Here is a 12,569-nt window from a genome sequence, read left to right as displayed (position 1 = left end):
TTTAATGGGTTTTCTACAACTTACTTCAGTAAGAGAAATTGTTTACGTTATATTAAGCCATACAAGTCATAATACCCAGGGTTCCCTTTAACCTTTAAACTTCCTGTAGCTCAGACAGTAGAAGGTCATGTTTTGGGTTGATTCCCAGGGAATGCATGAACTGATAAAATGTGTACCTTTGGTACAATATAAGTTGCTTTGGATAAAAACATCAGCCAAAATGTAACTGGAATTTTTCATCCAGAATCCAGATTGTTTGATTAATATTTCCATTAGAGTTTGTAAGGGGTAAAAATGTCTGCTATGTTCACAGATGAGAATGACTTCATCGTAGCATGTCCCTTCAGTTGTACTGAGAAGCTGGTCATTTTTGCTGACGTAAAGTCTTAGAGGCCACGGCATAGAGAAACGGGTTCACAGAGCTGTAATGAATGTAAGACTTTAAGCAATGTCACCTGTAGAATTTCTACTGTCATGTAGTTCAGCTGAAAAAAAAATGGTAGTGATGATTTAAAAATAATTTCAAAATTTTGAAACTAATTAATAATTTGGTGCAGAGCATAAAAAAATGAAGGAAGTTACCACAATCTGGGTCACCAGTTTGGTCAATCTTTGCCTGTGGCTGAATGCTCCCTGTGTCACTTCTGATGCAAGCAACAGTATGAAGTCAGTATGATTGTGAAAGGAAGAAAAAAAGCCAGCAGCATCTCCAGTATGGCAACAATAAGACTCTACTCTTCTGAATACAAGATCCTGCCGCATGATTTCTTGGATTCACTTTGAATGATATCTTGTGTAAGCACACCAGGACAAGAGAAGAGCAGTGCCAGAGCCCAGTCGCTAATCAACAGCACTCTCTCTCTTCTCTTGCTCATTCTTATTCACAACTGTGGATGTCAAAATTTGTAAACAACAATACAAGCTCAACATATTACTGTTATCAGGCTTGAGTGACGACTGGCGACTGACCGACACTACAGCTGTAGAGTTGGTTGTAGATACACACAGGCAGGGTTATCAAAGACAAGATGTCCACAGCTGCCAGACTCAGCATTAGATGAATGGAGAAGTTGTCCTTTTTGAAATGAGGAAGTATGAAAAGAATTACTGCAATATTACCAGCACTAATAGGCAATGTGCTGTGTTAGGACAAACTTCTTATGGTCGCTACATTTATAACTCACTTCACTTGCTGACTTAACACCCATCCACACAGGGTGTGATTAAATGTTTTCCATCCCCATAAAGGAGTTGTGATTTTTTACATTTTCAATTTCCTTCAGTGTTTAAAATTTTGCTGTTTGTGCATCACAAATGATCTGCAAAGTTACAATACACAAAATCCACTCTAAAGGGAATTATTCCCGGTATAAGTAAGCACTGTTTCTGAACTCCCTAAAATCGTGAATGTACACCTCACAGTATTCCACATTTATATAAATTCTCCTTAAGGCATCAGTAAAAAAGTATAAGGGTACGAGGAATAGTTGAGATGTGTTAGTAGTTAGTAGTGTGTTGTTGCCATGTCCCTTTTACAGATCTAATATACTGACACACATTTGAACTTTGTGTGTTTTTGACATAACAGGACCCATTTGAACTCTTAAAGTGATGTTTCACCCAAAAATGAAAATTCTGTCATTGATTACTTACTATGTCGTTCCAAACCTGTAAGACTGTCATTCATCTTTGGAACACACATTAAGGACATTGTTAAAATAGTCCATGTGAACTATCCCTTTAAACTCTTACCATTGTGCCCCTAGCAGGCTTTCCAATTCTGCTTGACTGTCTCGGTAAGTTTCTTTGGATAGCAGCAGCAGCTGCGCATGTCACTTACATCCTGTACATCAGTGCTTTTCATCTGCTTTTCCTTCAAGACCCACATTAAAATCAAACATCGAAATTGATTAATTGAGGGATAATTTACATCAGCTACAAAATATTTTTAAAAGGCTTTATATAATGCTACCCCAGGGAGTTCAAAAGTGTATCTGCTGTAAGATATGATTATTCACAACATCTTGAGTGAGTGATCCAAAACATACATTGGATTCTGTTCATGCATTTATCGCTGTCCATCTTTGAATGCAATTCTAAATAACTGTATTTCTATAGCAAGCAAGAACTTTTCATATTCTCATAATGATCTACTATAAGGTCAGGGTGGTGACGCTGATGAAAAAGTCCCTGACAGTCTTTTATGACATAAAATCATAAGACATGTGTCTTCGACAATCTGTGTTTACCATTAAAGCAGAAGAGAATCTGTTTTAAGGAAGTAAACAGGACATTTTTGGCTGGACTTAACTGTTTAAAGCAATGGGTCATCTAAAACTGTAAATTCTGTCATTTACTCATATGTCCTTACAAACATGTATGACGATTTCTTCCCTGGGACACAAAAGAAGATACTTTGAAGAATGTTCGAACAACTGTTTTTGTTAATTTAAAGTCCCCCTGTAGTGAAAATAAAGTTTTTTTATGTTGTTTATTATATTGTGTATTTTCTCCTTAAACTGGCTGTCCCAGACATATGGTTTGAAACAGCCCTTTTTTGCTACGTCACAAACTTCAGTAACCAATCACGTCAAATGATAGATTCCTATCATTAGCATGCAAAATATGCCAATAGGATTATCAGCACAACACCAGATATTAAATAGAGCATTTAATAGAGCACAGCCGCTAGGCGCTAACTGTTAACTTGAAAAATAACCCGTGGTAACAGTGTAAAAGTAGCCCGGAATCAGATGCACCTCTCCCGCATTGTCGTCTGCACTTTACTCGCATATGGTCGCGGGCGCGAACTGGAATCATAATCTAGGCTTCATTCGAGTTTTCAAGGCATTTTGAGCGCACAGCATGGTCAAGTAAGTAACTTTAACAAATGATACAATATCCACTGTAGTTGTCCGCTAGTGAAAACATAGTTTTACCAGTCATTATTTGCGTTTCGCGATTATATCCGCGTTTACTACAGTTCAGTTAGTGGATCACGGGGCTCTGGCTGGTGCGACGGCGTGGGGGCGGAGCTACTTTGCATATTCATAGATCCTCGTATAGTAAATGAGGCGAGGGGGGTAGAGTTACATTCAAGCTGTTTTAAGGCATGACAAAATTATTTTCACAAGAAAAAAACATTTAAATATTTATTTTTGATGATCAAAGGTCAAAGACTACAGGGGGACTTTAATTAAAGTGATTGGGGTCCAAAATATTTATATGCAGCAGCTCGGCATGTCATATACATAAAACTGCGTAAGGGCATAGTTAAAATTAGTAAAATACATGCAGTGTCATGTCATGCATGGGAATGTTTGAGTTTGATTCAAAAGCGTAACTCTATCCATCATGACTCTGCAGTCTCCTGTCCCTGTTTAACTGAGTTATACTTTGAAGGTTTTTAATAAATTCAAAGAATTGTACTATTTCATACATAATGTAATATGTAAAAGCACGATAGCTTTTTTTTACAGTGTTGGAAAAGCTTAGTCTGTTGTTAATTTCTACATAACTTACTATTTATACATCAGAGATTTAATAGAATGTTTTAAAATGAATGTTTTATACAATAAATACAATAAATGAACAAGTCACTAAAATAAAGAATCAATCAATCAACCAATCTCCCTGGTTAAAGACATTTAATTTTAACATAACATTTCGCTTAAAAATACAGCATGAATCACATTTTTAACTACATTCACGTTTTTAATAAGACATAAGACAATAACAGTGTATGTTTAAAAGGATCAGATTATCTAGCATCAGATCTGGGTAGATTACTTATAAATTGTAATCCGTTACTAATTCCAAATTACATGACAAAAATTGTACTTAGTAACGTAAACCATTACATTATGCATTTTAGGTAATATAATCAGACTACTTTTAGATTACTTTTGACCTAACTCGTTTATCACACTGATTTAAATACGATAATCATGCACCACAGAGATATTGAAATGCAGAAAAAGAAAACATTCCATTTGTTGAGTCACAATTCAATTACAAATAAATGTGTTTGTTAGTTGCTGCAATATTGAAAGTGCCACTTGACTAATGTCTGGTCTTTGTGTGAATGTCCACAAAACTGGAACTTATTATATGTAATCATGTAATCCATAAAAAAGTAGCTGTAGTCTGATTACAGTATTCTAAAATGTAATTTAATCTAATTACAAGTACTTAATTTTCTTAATATAATTATGTAATTTAGATTACATGTAATCAATTACTACCCAGCTCTGTCTAGCTGTCTAAAAGACAGCTAAAAAAAAAAAAAGTATATTATAGACTGACTTAATAAAAGGTAAGAAAGAACAATTCATAAAAAAGAACAAATAAAAGATCATTTAGGCAATTATTTATTGCATTATACTGTATATAATAACGATGGCAAGTCTGTAACTCTGGATGTCCAGCAGATGGCAGGATATACAGATTTCAATGAGATTCTTTTTATACCATACAGTCTGTTTAATCTGGATCTGTAGCACATTTCTTTCCCTTCACTTCTCTTTTGAGTGATTATGATCTGAATCAGACAGACGTCATCAGAGGATTACAGGTATTATATTTTTGTTTGGGGATTTAGGCTGTTTTTATTTTTGAATGTGACCTGTCACAGGCAGGGATTGTGCCCTTCTCACCTTTTCTGACAGCAGAAAAGCCATAAGCCAGAATCAGATGTTTGCCTTATATATTCATCAAGCAAATAAGCCTATTTACCTTTGTTTCCCATAAGAGTAAATAAGAGTACTCATTTGTACATTTTATGGGTCAGGCTTCAGGTCTCATCCGCATCCAGCTATTTTAGCTGTACAAAATAGCTGCTTGTTTTGCTGCTTGATATTGCAAATCGGTGTGTCTTGCCATATTATTTTAAAGTATTATCTTAATTATGAACACACTAGTTTGTAGTGCAGACAGTTTTACCATTTACTGGATGTTGTTATTTTCTCATTATTTCGGATAATGAACCGGAAGTCTCACCCGTATAGGCTTACTTCCGCGTTGAAAAAAAGGTGGATGGTCTGTCCTGACAAGCTTTTAGGGCTGTTCGATTTCGAAAATTTTTGAATCGTCCGATTCCGATTCCTGTTTCTGGAATCGATGAGATTCGATTCCAAGAATCGATTCCTCACTGTTGTTTTAGATTCTTTTTGATTCTTGTTTTTTATAGAGTGGAGGAACCTAATTTCGCCATGACTGTAGGATATAAAGGTCTTAGAAAGTAGCCTAATCATAATTAAATTATGATACATTTCTGTATTTAAATTGTAATTTTATCTGCATTGCACGAATATGAATATGAAATTAGTCATAGCCCTGGTGAAAAAACCAGCATATGCTGGTAGCTATGTTTTGATGCTGGGATGCTGGTTAGGTATGTTTTGGTGCTGGTTTAAGATGGTCCTTAGCTGGTTTATGCTGGTCATGTTGCTGGTCACGGACCAGCATAAACCAGCTAAGGACCAGCTTATGCATATGCTGTTTTTTTTCACCAGGGAGTCCACAACGCAGCAGTGGACATGCGTTTATTGCATGAATGGAACAAGGCACAGTTCAGCTGAATGATGTGTACTTCAATGGTATGCTTTGCGCAAAATTAACAAACTGTACACTGAAACAAAATAACCAGTTCATCTGTCAATCAGATGTGCTCTCGGCCACTGATCTGTGCTCTAGGCGTTTTCTTTCAGAATCATCATTGGCTGATAGAAAGTTTAAAAATAGGATTTTTTTTTAAAGATGGAAATAGAATGAAGACCCTCGATCACGTCATGTTCTGTTCTGTCGTTCAGAACTGTGGACAATATAAGTCTGTTTCACCGTAAAATAACATTTTAATCGTTTTTGAACTGGTTCATTAAAACGATCTATCCGAAAGAACCTTTTTGTGGAAACGAATCAGACTTCTAATCACTATCAGCAAGCAAAGCTGCATCCTCAAACATCATTCATAAATAAACTTTGTTGAACTGAAAACGGCTATGAATGGAGAGTCGATTCCCCTTGATGGGAGCGATTCCAAACTTTGGAATCGACTGTCGATTCCCAACGTCTCGGAATCGAGGAATCGATTATTTTTGGAATCGACTCCCAGCCCTACAAGCTTTCACTGAGCACAGAATGTGACTGGTACAATTTCTGCTTAGTGTAGTAATTTGGGGATTGTAAATTGCAGATTAAAATGGAGAAAAATAAAACTATAAACATTCATTATTCATTTTCATTATGAAGAACATAACACAGCCAATTTACTTAGAATGTGACAATTTATTTATTAATTCATGGAAATGTTTAATAGAACACAGTCTCATTTGTTCAGACTGTATCTAACAATATGATTTCTAATTAACATTTTTATAGGATGATCATCTCTGTGGATTTGAATCAGTATTTATGCTTATAAAGTTAGCTCTGACTTTATTCACAGACTTAAACAGTGTTTAAACTTCTGAATATAGTGGTGTTTGTAAAGTGTGAAATTACATCAAGATATGATAGTAGTTTTTCTCCTTCAGGTTCTGGGAGATTTGTCTGGAAACTAATGGAAACAGGGCTCGTTACACTCGCCTTATATTTAATTAAGTTATCCCCACTGAAATTAAAAGGCTGAACTGTGATATTAAACACAAAATGTTCCCCACAGGATACGCTTGCAGGGAATAATACAGTGTGGCAGTGTATGGGAGCTGACAGCAGTCTCTACTTAACTTGGATTGGGTTGACAGACGGCAGTGGTGCCGTGCTGAGGACCAGGGGAATTCTGGGTGATGTATGAATTTGCAGACAAATGAACTGTTAATGTGGGTCTAGAGTGAACTGAACTCCACCCCTCAGAGGTCAGAAACACACAGACTGTCATTAGGAAACAACATATGGTGTGTCAACATATTAAACATACTAAAAGCAGTATATTATCCTCTTTAATTTTAAATAAAAAACTATGTAATTTGCAGTGCTTCATGGGATTGTAGTTTCCCGTTCCCTTAAGTATACAGTCCTTACTTTTGTCTTTTTTGTCAAATTGTTTTAAAATTCTTTTTGTACTAACTTAAAATGTGCACTTGTGATTCACCTCTTAGTTGGTTAGTTTGGTTCATTGTTCGGTTCAACACTTCACAGAAAATTAACTATGGGAGAACTTTCTTCTGGAAGCAAGCGCACATGACAAGAGAAAAAATAAGAATTGTGACAAATTAAAAGTTTTTCATTTAAATATGACATTTAAATATTTAAATATAAAATATAAATATAATGAAATACAGTTGAGGTCAAAAGTTTACATACACCTTGCAGAATCTGCAAAATGTTAATTACTTTACTAAAATAAGAGGGATCATACAAAATGCATGTTATTTTTTATTTAGTACTGACCTGAATAAGATATTTCACAGAAAAGACATTTACATATAGTCCACAAGAGAAAATAATAGTCAATTTATAAAAATGACCTTATTCAAAAGCGTAACCTTCTGTCATAGTTGCATACGAGTCGCTCAGTTGTCCTCAGTGTGAAAAAAAGATGGATCTTAAAATCATACAGTCATTGTTGGAAAGTGTTCAAATACACAAAATTGGTGAAAAACCAAATAATTTGTTGGACCTGAAGGGTTTTTCTTATCACTTTAACTATCACTAAAAAATCAAGCATATGTAAACTTTTGAACAGGGTAATTGTTTTTTTTTTTTTTTTTTTTTATATAAATTTAACTATTACTTCCTCTTGTGGACTATATGTAAGCATCATTTTATGTGAAATATCTTATTCAGGTCAGTACTAAATAAAAAAGAACATGCATTTTGTATGGTCCTTCTTATTTTGGTAAAATAATTAACATTTTGCAGATTCTACAAACTTTTGAAAAAAAAAATCATTCTTGACTTTTAAGAACGAGCTAAATGTATTAACTGACAAGATCTGCAAATCAACAAATAGATATTTCAGTACTTTCAAAATCTGATTAATGTTGATTTAACTGTATATTTAATTTTAATAGTCAACTATTTTATAATGTACTTATAGCCAACTTACCTGTACACACAACTGTGATCTTCTGCCAGGAGCCACAGGCTGTCCAGAATCAGGTGGTTTGTCTTCGTCTGGCATCTCAGCTGAGACCTGTCCACTATGGGTAACCCTACCAGTAGTTGTGAAGTACCAGTGGTGTAGCTCTCAGCATCACTGATGCACACAAGCCCTCACAGCACGTCAAGCTGCAAACTGTGTGAGGGACCCTAATCTACCCTAACCCAACTGTTTAGAACCAACCGCATGTCAACCAACCACTGCAAACATCCTAACAACCACGAAGCAATGCACGAAAAACCACTCAGAAGAGTCCAGCAACCGCAAAGTAACACGACACGACTGCTCAGAAACCAACGCAGCGCATGTCAACATACAGGAAACTACCAAGAACATCCTGATAAACATGTAACAAGGCACTGAAATCAACTTAGAACAACTGCAAAAACAACCTCAATCACCAAAAACATCCTAACAACCACACAGCAATGTACTAAAAACTTCCACTACAAAATAAAACTTACTCTAGAACTATATACAGTATTTACATACAGTAGGTCTGGCTGTGTGAAGCTCCATGTGACACTATGATGACTCAGTGTCTGGGCTTCTTTCTGCGTGGTTCCTCAGGCAGGGGCTCTTCACTGATGTCCACGTGGATTCGTGGAGCGAAGCTTCTGCTGGTTGTGGAGAAGCTCTCAGTGATGAGGACGCGTCCATCAGGCTGCTCTGTCTCCACAAGTGCAGGGCAGTTGAGCGTCTCCCAAAGGCGCTGCTTGATCTTCAGTCCCAGCTCAAGGCTGTAGGGACGGCGCCGACCGCAGCGTGTTTTCATCATGGGCTCTGCCACAGAGCGGTAGATGTCCAGGAAGCCCTGCGCGCTGCAGCCGTGAATGGAGACAGGCTCTTCCTGCTGACACAGAGGTGCCACTGAAGACACTGAGGCTGCTGGACAGATGTCAGGAAGAACAGCAGCGTTCTTCAGGTACCGTTCTTCCAAACCTCTGGGTCTTGAAGTTTTGGCAGAGATGCAGCTGTAAGAGTGGTCTAACCTGATTACAGCTGCCAGCTGTGAAAGCTCACAGGGGTCTTGAATGGAAGAGATGCCCTCCACCAAGAATCCTCTCAGGTGTGTGGAAAGAGCCCTGGTTCTACTCAGGCGACGCTGCTCCATGCTGAGGAATCAAGAATAAGTTCACAGACTAGACAAATCACTGAAACTCACCAAACTGTAGAGTCATGAAGAGCTTGTAGCTTGTGTGATCAGGTTTCAAGGTTTTAGAGACAGTTGTGATGATTTCAAATATCAACTGGAGCTGCTGTACTGACATAGAATGTTGATGCTCATTTAAATGTAAACAACACTTGACATCAGCAATAAATCCATTAAAGCAGCAGGAGCTCTATGTTGCATGTTCTAGATACTTTCTATGACAATTATCATCTTCATTTACAGTTATATTTATATTCTTCATCTGTGTATGTATGTAGTGGTGTCTGTTTAGCTTAACATAGCTATTTGGAACTGTTGTTAGTCGTTGGAACTGTTTTGAGTCTGAATGAATCTTGTCTGTTACATATGGACATACATATTGTTGTTCATGTTTTTTATTAAATGTTTATCCTTTTGTTGTCCTTTTTCCATCACTGTAAATGACACAGACACAAATTAAATACTTGTATAATGTAATTAATTATGTTTTTAATCTGTGTCTTCATTTTGTAATTGCAGACACCAAGGACAAAAAGAAACGAGACATGGACAGAAATGGAAAAAAGAATGCAGACACACATTGTAGGTTTTGGCAAGATTTGGCAAGATTTATATAGTACTTTTCAGTCCGTAATGCCATTTGACTGCTCACTTTGATTTGAATTATCTTTAATAATAAAATAGATGCCGCTGTAGTTGCACATGCCGGAGAAAGACCAGACCGTGGCATCTGGAGACATTTTAAAACGTCTAACGTGGCATAATGCATTCAACTGTGTTTTTAAAGGACCAAACTCAGTAAACACATTATTAATAAATCATACTATACTGTACAGTATGTATGATTTATCAATAATGTGTTTACCGAGTTTGGTCTTTTAAAACACTGTCTTTAATACATTAAAACAGGTTTTTTAAAAGACCAATATCAATAGACACATTAATAATGAAGCATACGATGTACACACAAGCAGATGCGTCGCGTTTAATTACGCGTAAAGCGTTTTCCTCCTATAAGGAATAGGCTTAACATGGCTTAATGCGTTAAGACAGTGTTTTAAAAGACCAAACTCGGTGAACATGTTATTAATAAATCATACTATACTGTACAGTATGTATGATTTATTAATTAATGTGTTCACTGAGTTTGGCATTTTAAAAACACTGTCTTAACGCATTAAGCCATGTTAACCCACATGGAAAGAACCTATATGAGGATATATGCTCATATATGAAACCTATATGCAGTATATATGCACATATATGATAATATATATGCGTATATATGCCATATATAGGCAAAATTGAGGTGCATATATGTGCATATACAGGCCATATAGGTCTCCTGTATTGCTTCTTTATATCCACAAAAAATCCCTATATGTACATACAAGATATGTCTCCTATATAGCTCATGGCAGGATCTGGTCATTTTAGCTCATATCTCACTTTGGCAACTGTCATACATGATGCCTAGCTCATATTTTCTATTATCAAGGCAATAACTAAGAACTGACTAAAAAAAAAAATGCAAAAAAACTTATGTGCGAACACGTGAAATTGGTATCACATGTAATTGGCATGTTATGGAATTTACCCACACGGAAATAACCTATATAAACATATATGTTTTATGTTTATATAGGTTATTTCCGTGTGGGTAAATTCCATAACATGCCATATACCATATACCAACATACCTATATCAAAACCTATATTAAAACATATATGTTTATATAGGTTATTTCCGTGTGGGAAACCTGTTCCTTAGGAGGAAAACATTGTATGTGCAATTAAACGCGACGCATCTGCTTGTGTGTACAACATATGATTTATTAGTTAATGTGTTCATTGACATTGGTCTTTTAAAAACCCTGTTTTAATGTATTAAGCCACGTTAAAGCGTTTTAAAATGCCCCGGCTTCTATAGAGATGCCGCTGTAGTAGCGGCACCTGCCGGGGAAAGAGCGCGGTATCTGGAGATTGCGCTAGGCCTCTCTCCAGTGTTGTCCTCCAAATACTGAAGGCTTTTTACTACAAATAAATTGATTGTATTTGTTGGCTTTGCTGTGTACCATATATGTTGTCAGAGGAGAACAGGTCCCTTGGTTGAACTGAACTGAGCTGAATAATGACGTTGTTTCTGTAGGGCTGCTTTATATATTTGAATAACTGGCAAATGTTGCAACATATTATTTAAATTGAATTGAATCAACACTTAACTGACTGGAGCTGAATAACAACACTGTCTTCAGTAGATCTGCCTATAGATCTGCCTTCTTTCATAATTGATGTACTTCACACTGTTATTGAACTGAACGGAATCAACACTGAACTGAACTGAATAATGACACTATTGTCTCATTACAGCTGCTTTATTTGGGACATTGATTTTGTTACTTTCCTGTTTAATACTGCAAATCTGTTTTGAAACGATCTTTACTGTATAAAACACTGATTAAATAAAGGTGAGTTGACTTGATATACATAATGTTACACTAAAAACACTGCCTGTCCACAATTTTAACATACATGTTCCCTCATTGTATTTCATTACTGTTATTTTTAATCGTATAAGTGTGAGAGACTTCTTAGTGTGACCCATTAACTAAAAAATTAAATAATTAATTAAAAATACTAATAATGTTGCGTCTTATTTAGTTGGTTTATTTTTAAAAATAAAATCAAAAATAACGATTTAATTTAAAATATACTACATTTTAAAATAAAAAAGTATTAAATAAAAATACAATTATTTTATAGTACACGTAAAAACACAATGCTAGTATTACATTTTCTATTTATTTATTTGCGTTTTTATTTTTTATATAGACCATTTCGCTAGATGTAAACAACACTGGTCCAGAAGTGCTTCCTTGTTTTTTTTGTTTTTTATTTTTATTTTTTATTTCACATATACAAATACATCTTAAAGGTGCTAATGTAACATTTTCATCCAGTCAAATGTTATGTTGGTTGTATTTTTTGTGATGTTTGTGTAAAGTAAAAAAAAAAGAAAAGAAACAGGAAGTGTATCAGGACCAGTATGTTTACATCTAGCGAAATGGTCTATAAACTTTTATCATTTTCAAAACTAAAATCAGCAGACTTTTATTTTGGCGGGTTGCCAATCACCAAAACCAACTATCCAACCAATCGCGCATGCGCTCGTTCAGTGAAGGTTGTGAACGAATGGAGACTCTCCTGCTGTCAGGAAATCATCATTTCTATATAGGGAGGAATTTATAGTGAGGAAAATGTTCAATGAAGTCTTTTTTTTATTATTTCGTCAGTGAAATCGAAGACAATTCAAAT

The 12,569-nt window shown here is 35.6% G+C and overlaps 1 long non-coding RNA gene across 1 annotated transcript; it reads left to right on the top strand.

Annotated features, from left to right (window-relative positions):
- The first annotated feature begins 2,782 nt into the window (after window positions 1-2,782).
- LOC127167687 (uncharacterized) lies at window positions 2,783-8,451 on the top strand. The gene is made up of 3 exons (XR_007828005.1): window positions 2,783-2,873; window positions 6,662-6,782; window positions 8,077-8,451. It is a non-coding gene; the product is annotated as an uncharacterized LOC127167687 (long non-coding RNA).
- The last annotated feature ends 4,118 nt before the right edge of the window (window positions 8,452-12,569 follow it).

Source organism: Labeo rohita, chromosome 7 (genome assembly GCF_022985175.1).
Source record: "Labeo rohita strain BAU-BD-2019 chromosome 7, IGBB_LRoh.1.0, whole genome shotgun sequence".
NCBI lineage: Eukaryota > Metazoa > Chordata > Actinopteri > Cypriniformes > Cyprinidae > Labeo > Labeo rohita.
The sequence above is the reverse complement of the archived record's forward strand: the minus strand, read 5'-3'. Positions and strand labels throughout refer to the sequence as shown.